General features: G+C 47.9%; 1 pseudogene across 1 annotated transcript in view; it reads right to left on the bottom strand.

Annotated features, from left to right (window-relative positions):
* Nucleotides 1-12029, bottom strand: part of LOC146800036 (uncharacterized) — a 93353-nt pseudogene that overhangs the window by 46339 nt on the left and 34985 nt on the right. The window contains exon 6 of the transcript XR_014967613.1: nucleotides 10299-10406. The product of XR_014967613.1 is annotated as an uncharacterized LOC146800036 (transcript). The remainder of the gene's footprint in view (nucleotides 1-10298; nucleotides 10407-12029) is intronic.

Raw genomic sequence — 12029 nt, 5'->3', positions numbered from 1 at the left:
CTCCCAGCAGCCAATGAAAACTTTTCTTATGTAAAACAAACTACATTTTCCATGATGCATATACCGCATCACTTCCTGCAGGGCCCCATAAGAGCCAGTAACACCGGAACCAGTCCTCTTTCTTTGCTGCTCACGCAGACAGTTAAGTTGAGAGCTCCGTTCTTTGTGACATTATTGATGATTTATGTTCAGCTTATGGCAATGTGATTGCGATGTATTTAGCATTTTCAGACTTGCTGCGCAAGCGATTCAATGTGTATTGTTACCGCGCTTGCTTACAGTCCCCGGTTTCATTCTTGTGAGTGACGCGCCGATGCGCTACGCGTCCCCGGTTACAGCGGGGGAGTCAGGGGCATAGGTAGCAGCGAGGGCTGCTCTGACACAGCGCTTAGTCCTGCCGTGTGAGAGGCGGCGCTCGGAACGCAGCGCCGGTGTCCCCAAGCAGCGCGTGAGCGCGCGATCAGTATTTGACAGGTTTTAAGCAGGCACGGTACCGCCCCGCCTTCGGCGGGTGATTTTTAAGGAATATAGTGGCGCTCAGGCTTCCCTTATCTGCCAGTGACGCCGGGAGCCTTATTTGTTTATTTATTTCGGTGTTGATCGAGTTTCCACGTGCGTAGCCCAATTGGGCTATTTTTGGTAGGATTTGGGCTACGCACGTCGTAACTGCCCGGCTTTAGGCGTTTTGCTTTCGTTTGTTGCCATTCAGGCTGCGTTTTTCATCAGAGAGCACTGCTGACGCCTGGCTGGCTGCAAAAACGACCTGGGCCTGGAGGGAGCACTCCTCCTTGGATCTGATTCTTGCTCTTTGGCTCCACTACGCCCTGAGGGCTGTAATAATTGATCTACAGCTGCTGCTGAGGAGCTAGGTACCGGTGCTGCTGTGCGGTGGGTTGGCTGCCCCCTTTGGATTATCCCTCCTTGCTATTGCCTTATGAGCAAATACATTTACAAGTTTGGTTCCACTATGGATAATTGGGTGCATTACGAGGAGGATGATACCTTGTATGAAGAGGAGGTAGGAGGACCTGCCATTGAGGATAATATTGTTGAGGCCCTGGACGCTTCTGTGCAGGAGTCAGTCAACAAGGCCCTGGAAAAGGCAGTTCCGGGAACTGTACAGCAAGCTTTGGCGACTGCTTTAAAGCCTATTACTAAGCAGCTGGAGAGATTTGCGAAGCAGCATGGGTTCACTAAACAACCAGAGGGGACGTCAGGAGAATCCCGGGCTAAGTCTTGGCCGCATTCCGACTCTTATGAGTCACTTCCGTGCCCGGTTAGAGAGCGTGAGAGGGTACAGGATACTGACTCGGAGTCTACTTCCACCTCTTCTGACACCCCTGATGACTCCCCTCCTAGGAAGAAGTCTCGGAAGGTCAAACATGTGGAGCCTTCTCCGCCGGCCCCCACGCCCTTTACATTCAACCCCTCGGATATCGTTCACCCCAGATCCTCGGACTGGTTGCCTGCCCCCGAGGTGGCTGCGTATTTGCACAAGAATTTGCGCAAGGGCTTTGATAAGGAGGTGTGCAACAGGCTGCGGTCCGAATGTCCCAGACCGGACCTCTCGGACAAAGTGACGGAGATGCCGGACATTGATCCTAGTATGCTTACATTCCTGAAAAAATTCGCCAAAGACCCCAAGAAGAGGATAGATCGCGCTTGGCGAGGGTGCCAAGATAAGCTCCTGGACCTGGTCGGACCCCTAGCGAAAATATTGGAGATGGCTCTGGAGGCACAGGAATCGGGGAGCACGATTGATTCCCATGTGCTGGCAGGCTGGACCCAACGGGCTATCTGCCTGCTCGGGAATGCCAACTGCGCGACTTCAACGGAGCGCAGGAAGTCAATATTGATGCGCATGGACTCTAATCTTACAGAGTTGGCTGCGGCAACCTTTTTGGTGACCGATTCGTCAAGGACGTTGCAAAATACGGGGGCACGTTCACGACCCCGGACAAGGCTCAGGCCGGGATTAAACGCGTTTTCCACGCCGGTGTTTTCAACAGGGCCGGACGAGGTCGGGGACGCTCGTTTGGCCGTCAACATTCCTAAGGTCCTCAGCGAGGAGATTTCGGACGCGGCAGAGGAGACTGGGACTCCACCCGCGGTGGCACCTTCTACCCCACCAGGCAGCGCTTCAACAAGCGGCGCTTTAACAAGGGATCCTATCGTGGAGGATTCCAAGCCACCGAGTCTTCAGGTGAGCGCTCCAGATTTACATCCTCTTCCCTTGGGGGGGCGTATTCGGTATTTCTATCACAATTGGGTTCAGATCTCACAAGACGCATGGGTGTTACAGACAGTTCAGGGGTTCCACCTAGAGTTTTTTCAGACTCCCTGTCAGGTACATCGTCCCAGACAGCTTTCTTTTTCCCAACTCGAGTGCGATTTTATAGATTCAGAAATAGAAGAGTTGCTGCGGAAACGCGCGATAGCTCCTTGCAACGAGGGCCCTTGCGGTTTCTGCAGCAATATTTTTCTGGTGCAGAAGAAAGGCGGTGGTTACAGGTTGGTACTCAATTTGAAAGATTTCAACCACTTTCTGACCTACAAACACTTCAAGATGGAGGGCATCCATCTGCTGGCAGACTTACTAAAGCAGGGGGACTGGTTGGTCCGGCTGGACCTGAAGGACGCCTATCTGTCCGTTCCCATATATCGCCCCCATCGCCGCTTCCTTCAATTTCAATGGCGGAACCGATGGTACGAATATTTGGTCCTTCCTTTTGGACTTTCCTCAGCACCGTGGTGCTTCAGTAAGGTTCTGAAACCGGTCGTTGCTTACCTCAGAGTACAAGGGGTTCGCATGATTGTCTATTTGGACGACATGCTCATCATGGCACAATCTCAGGAGTTAGTAGCGCTCCACTTGCGCATGACCATTCATATACTTCAGAACCTGGGGTTTGTGGTCAACGAACCGAAATCGGTCTGGTCTCCCACACAGAAGATAGATTTTCTCGGGTTCGTCATAGACTCGCAGACGGCCCAACTCAGTCTCCCAACTTCCAAGCTTCGGGATATAAAGAAGGAGCTTCGCTCGTTCCTGACCAAACAGATGGTCTCACTCAGGGGGATTGCCCGGGTAGTGGGACTTCTTGCATCGTCCATTCAAGCGATATTTCCAGGTCCCCTGCACTACAGGGCCCTTCAACGACTCAAAATTCAGCACTTACAAAAGGGCCTTTCCTACACGGACGTAGTCCCTCTTTCTCAAGAAGTGAGGGAGGAGATGCAATGGTGGTTAGCCCACGTCGAGGCATGGAACGGCAGAGCAATTTTTGGCTCTCTCCCAGAGGTAGCCATAGAATCCGACGCCAGCCGTTGGGGTTGGGGAGCGCGCTGCGGAAATATTTCCACAGGGGACGTTGGTCCCTAGGGGAGTTAGATCTTCATATAAATTGTCTAGAGCTCCTGGCAGGTTCGTTTGCGATCCGGATGCTGGCTCCCAAACGGATCTCATGTTGCATCCTTCTTCGGATGGACAACATATCGGCGGTACGGTACATCAACAAACTGGGGGGCACTAGGTCCTCAATGTTGGTGGAGATAGCGAAAGCCTTTTGGCATTATTGCCTGAACCAACAGATCTCGGTGATAGCGGAATACATTCCGGGTCAGTCCAATGTGGTGGTAGATTGGAATTCTCGCCACCTCAGGGACTACAGCGATTGGCAACTTCTCCCACGAGTGGTCCTGTGGCTACAGGAGATTTGGGGGATTTGCGAGATAGACCTGTTTGCCTCCAGACTGAACCGTCAGATGACGAGTTTCTTCAGCTGGAGGATGGACCCTCTGGCGCTGGCAACGGATGCCTTTGCGCAAGAGTGGACTCAGAAATTGAATTATGCGTTCCCACCATTCATCCTCATTCCCCGCGTATTCACTCAAGTGATGCGCCAGAAAGCAGAAGTGATTTTAGTGACTCCCTTGTGGAAGTTGCAGCCTTGGTTCCCATTGTTGCTGGAGGTGAGCTGCGACGTCCCCAGGAGGATCCCATGATCCTCGACGATGCTCCAGGGCCCTCAGGGGGAGAGACACCCGATGGTCCTATCGGGGCACCTGTCCCTGATGGCCTGGAGACTTTCAGGCAACGTTGGCAAATGCCAGGATTTTCGGACCAGGCTGCAAGCTTTATCAATCAAGCGTGGGCCCCCTCTACCAGGAAGCGTTATGCTTCAGCCTGGGGAGGCTGGGTTCGTTGGTGCATGGGACAACATGTGGATCCCGTGGGGGCAGGATTACCCTATATTGTAAATTTTCTGTCAGAAAAGGCGGCGGAGGGTTTTGCGTATCGCTCGGTTAATAACTTCCGTTCCGCCATCTCGGCAGGCCACTCTCAGATTGAGGGCAAGCCTGTCGGAATGCATCCTTTAATATGTAAACTTCTAAAGGGTATCAGAGTAGCTAATCCACCTAAACCTAAGTACACTTCATTGTGGGATGTCTCACTGGTTCTGTCTCTGTTTAATAACTGGCCGGACAACAACAGGTTGTACAGGAAACAATTGTCGGCAAAACTGGCCATGTTGCTTTGCTTAGCGGCTTGCAGACGTTCCTCAGATGTTAAAGCACTGGATATTACAGGTAGAGTATTTACTCCGGAGGGAGTTTCGTTCTCTATTACAGCTAGGACTAAAACAATGTCACGTAGTGTGGATTATAATGCTTTTCCCGATAATACTAAACTTTGTGTGGTTCAATGCCTCAAGGCTTATGAAGAATGTACAAGGTCTATTAGGCCTGATGGTGTGGTGCAATTGTTAATAGCTCTGCAAAAAACGTATAAACCTGTGACTGCGGCTACCATAGCCAGATGGCTCAAAGATGTTATGCATGAAGCAGGGGTGGATACCCAAGTGTTTGGTGCACATTATGTTCGAGGCGCCATGGCCTCTAAGACTTTCATGCTGGGTTCTACGGTGCAAGATATTATGCATTCTGCAGACTGGTCGTCTGAATCAACGTTTAAGCAGTTTTATTATAAACCGGTGGGTGATATATCCTCTGTTGTTTTTAATCAGCGTTAAACTAGCATAATACGAAGCCTCCGGTCCTGTAATAGAATAAAAAATTAGCTAGCATTCGCGCCAAGAATTTTCAATTCTATTAAGGACACGGAGCCGAGGATTATCCCACCCGGTTAAATTACTGTAATGTAATTTTTGCCCACCCGTTGTGTATATATTCTGATTTTACAGAAGTTACGGGTTGTTTTATCCCTGTTCTTTCAGGATCTGACAAGAAGATGGATTAATCCGGTGTGCAGAGTGACGTTCTTCCCAGCTGGTCTGGTGTTCTTCCACGTTGGAAGCTGTTGTTGAACTTTAATACTTATTGGACTTTTGTTCGGAGCAAAGAAAGAGGACTGGTTCCGGTGTTACTGGCTCTTATGGGGCCCTGCAGGAAGTGATGTGGTATATGCATCATGGGAAATGTAGTTTGTTTTACATAAGAAAAGTTTTCATTGGCTGCTGTGAGTAGCAATAAATAGAAAGAGAAGCATAATCCTCGCCTCCGTGTCCTTATTAGAATTGAAAATTCTTGGCGCGAATGCTAGCTAATTTTTTACTTGTGTCTATTTTTCCTGCTACTATGTGCATTTAGTTTACAAACTTTTTTTTCTGGCAGGGGGTGTCTGGCAACACCCCTCCACGAGGATGAGGCCCCGTGCATGCATGAATCCTGTTGCATTTCCAACAATGTTTCTACTGTTGCTTATATGCGCCATCTTGTGGTCAGTGAGCGCAAGCGTGTATCTTTTGCACCTTCTCTCTTTACTAGTATGTGCAGCTAAAGTTTTATTTACTTAATTTATTTTTGGGGCTTTACATACCACAAACTGGACCAGCTGGGTGTCCGAGCACTACAATCCAAAAACTATGTAGTTCTATTACATTAGATTGTGTTACCATAGATTACAAATTGGAAGTTCCAAACGGGATGAATCATTATTTAAATAAGGCGCTTGCTGTGCTAGGTGCCATGTCTTCCCTTCCATTCGTGTGACTCTCATTGTTGGACCAGGCCCCGGGTCAGGTTATTAAGGGGCCTAAGAATAATAGGACAAAAACTGAAGGAGATGTAAAAACAAAACACGGGCCTACTTAGCTTAAGAGACATTGAAACAAAATTCATCTAGCGATGAAACCTTCTGAGTTGTTCCAGAAGCCATCTTGGTAATATGCCTTTCTTCTAGGTGTGTCTATGCATTTTCTCGGAGTGTCAGTCTGGTGATGGCGTGTCTTTTAGTGACGCACGGAGGCTGTATCTTTTCACTCGCCCCGAAGTCATTTCCACTGTGTTCCCAGAAACTAGAACCCAGAGTTGTTGAATAGCAGCATATCCGCAATGTCACACGACTGTGGAGTCCACTGTTGGCCACCTTGATTCAACTCTTGGAAGCACACATTTGAAGAAGTCTTTTCCTTCACCCCACAGCCCAAAGAGCCTTTTAGTGATGAAAGCATTATCCACATCCTAAGACTCTCCTGTAGTGGGTGCGTCTAATGGACAGGAGATCCCTCCTCCTGACTCCATCCCATTGGTCAATACAAAACTTTGCCATGCACCAGAAGTTTTTGGCTAAGTATACAATATATACTGAAAACAGTGAAGGGGAAGTTGTTGGGTAGACGATAGTTCAGGATGGGATTGTGGGAAGCGAATGATGGTAGTGCCTCATAGGTCTCGCGCCTAGCGTTGCAGTCCTCAGGATTTTACCACACCGAGTTCACAATGTTATTACTTTTTTCACCTTTAAAACAATCTCAGTTTGTGTGTTAATGGGGCGCCTTACTAAAGATGAAATGTTTCCAGTCGTCTACCTTTGATTTTCCTTTATTTCTAAAGCTACTTCTTTACCTTGAAAGTGTTTGTCGGGGAATTGGGGTGGGGGGGGTCGGTGAAAAGGATGCCTAAGTTTATTCTACACTCCCCTTTGATGTCAGTCCAGACTTGTGTGCTTTGGGTGCAAGCAGCAGGTTGTCATTAACTAGGAGGTGTGGGGTAGAGGCAGGGGCGGGTTCATCCTGCACGGAAGCATTTTCTTCCGGCACCAGGGTCATGCTTGATTGGTCTCCTGCAGGTGTCGCTTGTGCGCGTTGGTTGCTAGCAGAGGTGAAATCTCTTCTGTCACATTGCGCTCTCACCAGGTCTCCCACCTCTGCATTGATGGCGGGGTCTGTAGCCCCTTGTCTTGCAAAAGATCACAAAACATAGCTATACTGGGTTTACCTGAGACAAAGAGACCCCCTCCCCCCGCTCATCTCCTGAATCTGTCTCTTAATTGTTTCTGTAATTGGGAATCTTTGCAGATCTCTCCAAAATAAAAGCTCAATCGCGGATTTGCAAGTGGCGATGTGCAGAATTATCGACTTGTGTTCTCTTGGTGATGTATTTCTTGGGGGTTAGTTTGTGTGAATTTGATGGCTTGTGTTGTTTGTAATCCCTTCTCACTCCTAGATTTCAAAGGTTACCGGCTGAGACGCGGCGCATCGTGCAAAAATGACTTTGTACGGCTGGTGGTTCTAGTCTCTTCGAATAATGTCTGATTTTCAGGCTAGACGGAGCGCACATTATATTCTCGTCTGCATTGTAGGCATTAACATAGGGGACCCCAACTGTTGAAGTCAGGCACCGTCCTTGTTAATGTGCTCCATGAGTGTGCATGTGCTTCTCGCAAGCGGTCTCCCCTCCTCCCCGTCCTGACTTCCTCCTGCCTCCCACACCACTCCCACGTCGAGGCTGCTCCCACTCTCCCACTGCCCCATCAGAACACTTCAAATGCTTGTTTATATTGTTATAGAGCTTTCGCTTTTTTTTTTGCTTTTTGGAATAAATTATCAGATGTGCACTGAGGTCATTTTATTTGATTTCAGGGCTGCGGCTAGCTCTATAGAGTTTCAGAGTTACTTCCATGTGATATAATCTTACATTGCTGAATGCATCCTGTGTAGATTGCCAAGATTTATATCGCTTGCTTGACACTGTCATTTTTATTGAATCTAATCTTTATATTTTTCTTGTTTAAATAAACATTGGCCAGGGCAATATATTCATCCATTCCACCCACTCCTTTCTATTTTGCATGGAATCTAAAAGAATGCGCCTGTTTTGTGTAGTGCCAATAAATGTCAACCTTGAAGCATGGAAAGACAAGCATTTGCAATGCAATGGGTCTCGCATTATTAAACTTTAAACTATTGGCATTGCTAAATAATGCTACACCAATAGCTCAAACTTTATTAATGCGAGACCTATTGCATTGCAAATGCTTGTTTAAACAGGTGCCGGCTACTCACCATTAAGATCAAATTCCCATCCCATTTCATAATTCCACTAAAACCACCGCACTGCCCAAAATACACCTACTGCAAGTCTGGAAACACCTGGTACAAAAGATAACACTCTGTGAAACATCCCTCCAAGCCCATCAATGTCAACAATTTGACGGATATCAGCGGTCTGCTAAAGGCTAAGATCATAACTAGCTCTGTTGTTGTAAGTTAGCACCGCTGCAGATAACCAGTTATTCATGACACCGAGTTAGCCTTGGGTCCCCGAAGCGCTCGATGAGAAAAGACGAGGTCTGCAGTTTGGAAATCCCTGCTAAATTCCAGTTCACTGGTCAGTCAAACACTGCTCACTGCACCAAAGTGTTGTCATGTTCATCACTGAGAAATGTGCTAAAATTCTCTCCTTCACAGATTAAGTACTTTCTATCCAAGACAAATTCTCCTCGACCTCACACAGATCAACCACACTTTGTTCCTATCAACACTAAAGAGCTTCCCTCGACCATGAAACATCTTAAATCAATTACCTATTATTTGGATTTAACAGAAGTGAGCCTCTTCAAATCTAATTTTCATATGTTTTTATCAGTGAGGTTCATTCTGATTAACACGTCTATTAGAAAATCTTGCCACATGTGTAGAAAACTGCCATACAACTCCCATGCACAAAAAACCCAAACGAAGTCCCACTCTCCTCACCCATTATAGACCCCTTCCCATCCCACCTACACTTGCACACTAGAGAGATGGGATGGATGTCCACTCAAGGCATCCCTTATATTCATAATGGGCAGCTCCTAGAAGGATACAAGTCTGGTTTACAATGAAGCGGCAGCACCAAGAGGGTCACCTACAAACCCCATGCAGAGATATCCCTCTGTTTATATTGGACTCTACCCATTCAATCATCCCTCACTTTAACAAATACGAACCCGCCAACTTTCACCTTAATTCACTTAAAAATAATAAACACCTGCTTTTGCCTGCATACATAGAGCTGCAGCCCGTGCTCGGCTTCTCGGTCATCTGGATATTGGTAACTCCATCCTGGGTCCAATCCTCACTCACCGCTCATCAAGCCATATTACAATCTACAGCCAGATTCAATGTTTGACCAGATCACACCAATCCCAAAGACACGTACGTTGGCTAAACACTTCAAAAGAATACAATTTAAACTTGTGTACCCATAATATAAAAGTGTAAATCCACATTAACCTCCTTATCTATCTCAAAGTACTTGTGCATAGCGTTCAGACAATGAAGTCTCGGGAGCAGAAACGCTTTGAACATGGAAAAGCCCTTATTAAGACTTTTTCAGAAGCTCTCTTGATGTTTTCTATTCAACCTGGTCAGCTCTTTAACCTCTTCAGTGCCCATGACGAGATAGTCTCGTCATGGAGCACGGTCGCGCTGTGCCCATGACGAGACTATCTCGTCATGAACCCCACCCACTAATAAAACGCCCGGCACAGGAGGGGGAAAGGGCGTGGCACAGAAGGGGTTAACTCTCGCTCTCTACTGTTATGAAATAATTTGTGGGTTGTGGCTTACAAAAAGAGCCCTAAAAACATTGTTGGCGCAAAGTACTAGAAAGAAACTATAATAAAAAAATATTTATAAAAATGTGCTTCATATAAATCACATAAATAAGAAATAAACATGAGCTGCAGGGCTGCATTTACTTTTCCCTCTGTAAATTCATGGAACTTATTCAAATTTAAACACAGCAGCACAAACATGAATTAATAGTGATGCAAACATGCAATGGAAATCAGGAGAATGAACAACCCACACAGAAGCCCTTGTCAAACTGGATCTCCTTAATAAACCAATACAACAAAAGGAAAGGCACAATGAGGGAAAATAAACAAAGGAACCATAAAACGAGTGACCATGCAAAGTGAAGTCACAATGAACGAGCGGCCCCTAATGAAAATAGAAAAAATACCATTTTACTGCAGGGTCCGAAGAGTCAGAAAGATGCAATTTACCCACCTTCATGCTGGATGCTTCCCTCAATTTCAGACTTCAGTTGGTCCATGAAACAGGTCTCTGCCTCCTCTTTGATGTTCGATGAACTCGGAGATGCGGTGTCTGCCATCCCTTTGAGAGACGAACAAGTTACTTACCTTCGGTAACACTTTTTCTGGTGGATACAGTATCTGCCTGTGGATTCCTCACCTTGTGAATATCCCCTGCGCCAGCAACATTCGGAAACTTTTGTAGCAGTCCACGCCGATGAGGTCGAAGACGATGTCACAGAGACACGGCTCCGCTCGCGACTCCGCTGACGTCACCGGCTCCATAGTTTGAGTTTGAGTTTAAAACATTTGTAGAGCGCACGTACACCTGGCGGTTTCATGGCGCTTTGAGGTACTGGACCCGGGAGGATAAGGAGATCCAGGAGGAGGGGGAGAATATGATAGTTATAATGAGAAAGCTTTTGAAAAAAGGAAGGTTTTGAGCGCCTTTCGGAAATGCGAGTATTGAGTGGAAGATCTAAGGTGGACGGGAAGAGAGTTCCAGAAGGCAGGGGCAAGTGTGGAGAATTTCGTGCCCCCCCACTTTTTGCGCCTAAAGCGGGGAACTGTCAATAGATGTTGGGAGGATGAACGTAGTTCCCTGACGGGGGCGTTGGCTTTGATTTCAGAGAAGATGTAGGCAGGGGCTGCGCCGACCCGAGCCTGAAAGGTGATACATCCCATCTTGAACTGGGCTCGTTCTCGAATAGGGAGCCAGTGCAAGGACTGGAGAAGCGGCGTGACATGGTGGGATTTGGCCAAGTTGTAGACCAGGCGGGCGGCCTGGTTTTGGACCAGCTGTTATCGTCGCATACTGTAGGCGGGCATGCCACAATATAGAGCGTTGCCGTAGTCTATGCGGGAGATTACCATCGCCAGGACAATGAGTTTTAGGGCAGAAAAAGAAAAGAAACGGGAAACTTTACGGATGGTGCGCAGTGAAAGAAAGGAAGAGGAGACCACAGAACTAACCTGGGAGTGCAGGGTGAGTTGGTCATTCAGCTTGATCCCCAGAGTTCTCACAGAGGAGGAAGAAGAAGGGGGGAACCTAGGGAGGGGGGCCAGAAAAGAGAGGACCAGGGACTGGAGCAACCACCTGTCAGAACCAGCTCAGTTTTGTCTGGATTTAACTTCAGGTGGTTGTAATTCATCCAGTCCCGGATAAAGATCATAACAGACTGGAACTTCACCATACACTCTGGGGATGGGGACAAGGTAAAAATAAGCTGCAGGTCATCCGCGTAGTTGTAGACGGAGACCTCCATTTGCTGGAGGGCAAAAATGAGAGGGGCAATGTACAAATTAAATAAAAGGGGGGAGAGGGAGGAGCCCTGGGGGACCCCGCATTGTACTTTCCGGAAGTCCGCCGAGAAGTCGCCCAGGCGTACTGCCTGGGTACGGTCCCTCAGGAAGGAGGACAGCCAGACCAAGGCCGAGCCTCCAATCCCCGCCGCTCTAGCACGAGAGAGTAGGATGGAATAATCAACCGTGTCAAAAGCGCTGGAGACGTCGAGGAGGACCAAGGCCTGGAGGTGGTTGGTGTCCATGCCCTCTCGGAGGTTGTCAAGGACCGATAGCACCACGGACTCCGTGGAGTGTGCGGGGCGGAATCCAGCCTGGCGGAGGGCTAATATACCGTTCTCCTCCACAAAGGTACTGAGCGTTCTGGTAATATGGCGCTCCAGTACCTTCCCCAGAAAGGGCA

Source organism: Triturus cristatus, chromosome 8 (genome assembly GCF_964204655.1).
Source record: "Triturus cristatus chromosome 8, aTriCri1.1, whole genome shotgun sequence".
Lineage (NCBI taxonomy): Eukaryota > Metazoa > Chordata > Amphibia > Caudata > Salamandridae > Triturus > Triturus cristatus.
This window is presented reverse-complemented; position numbering and strand designations above follow the sequence as displayed.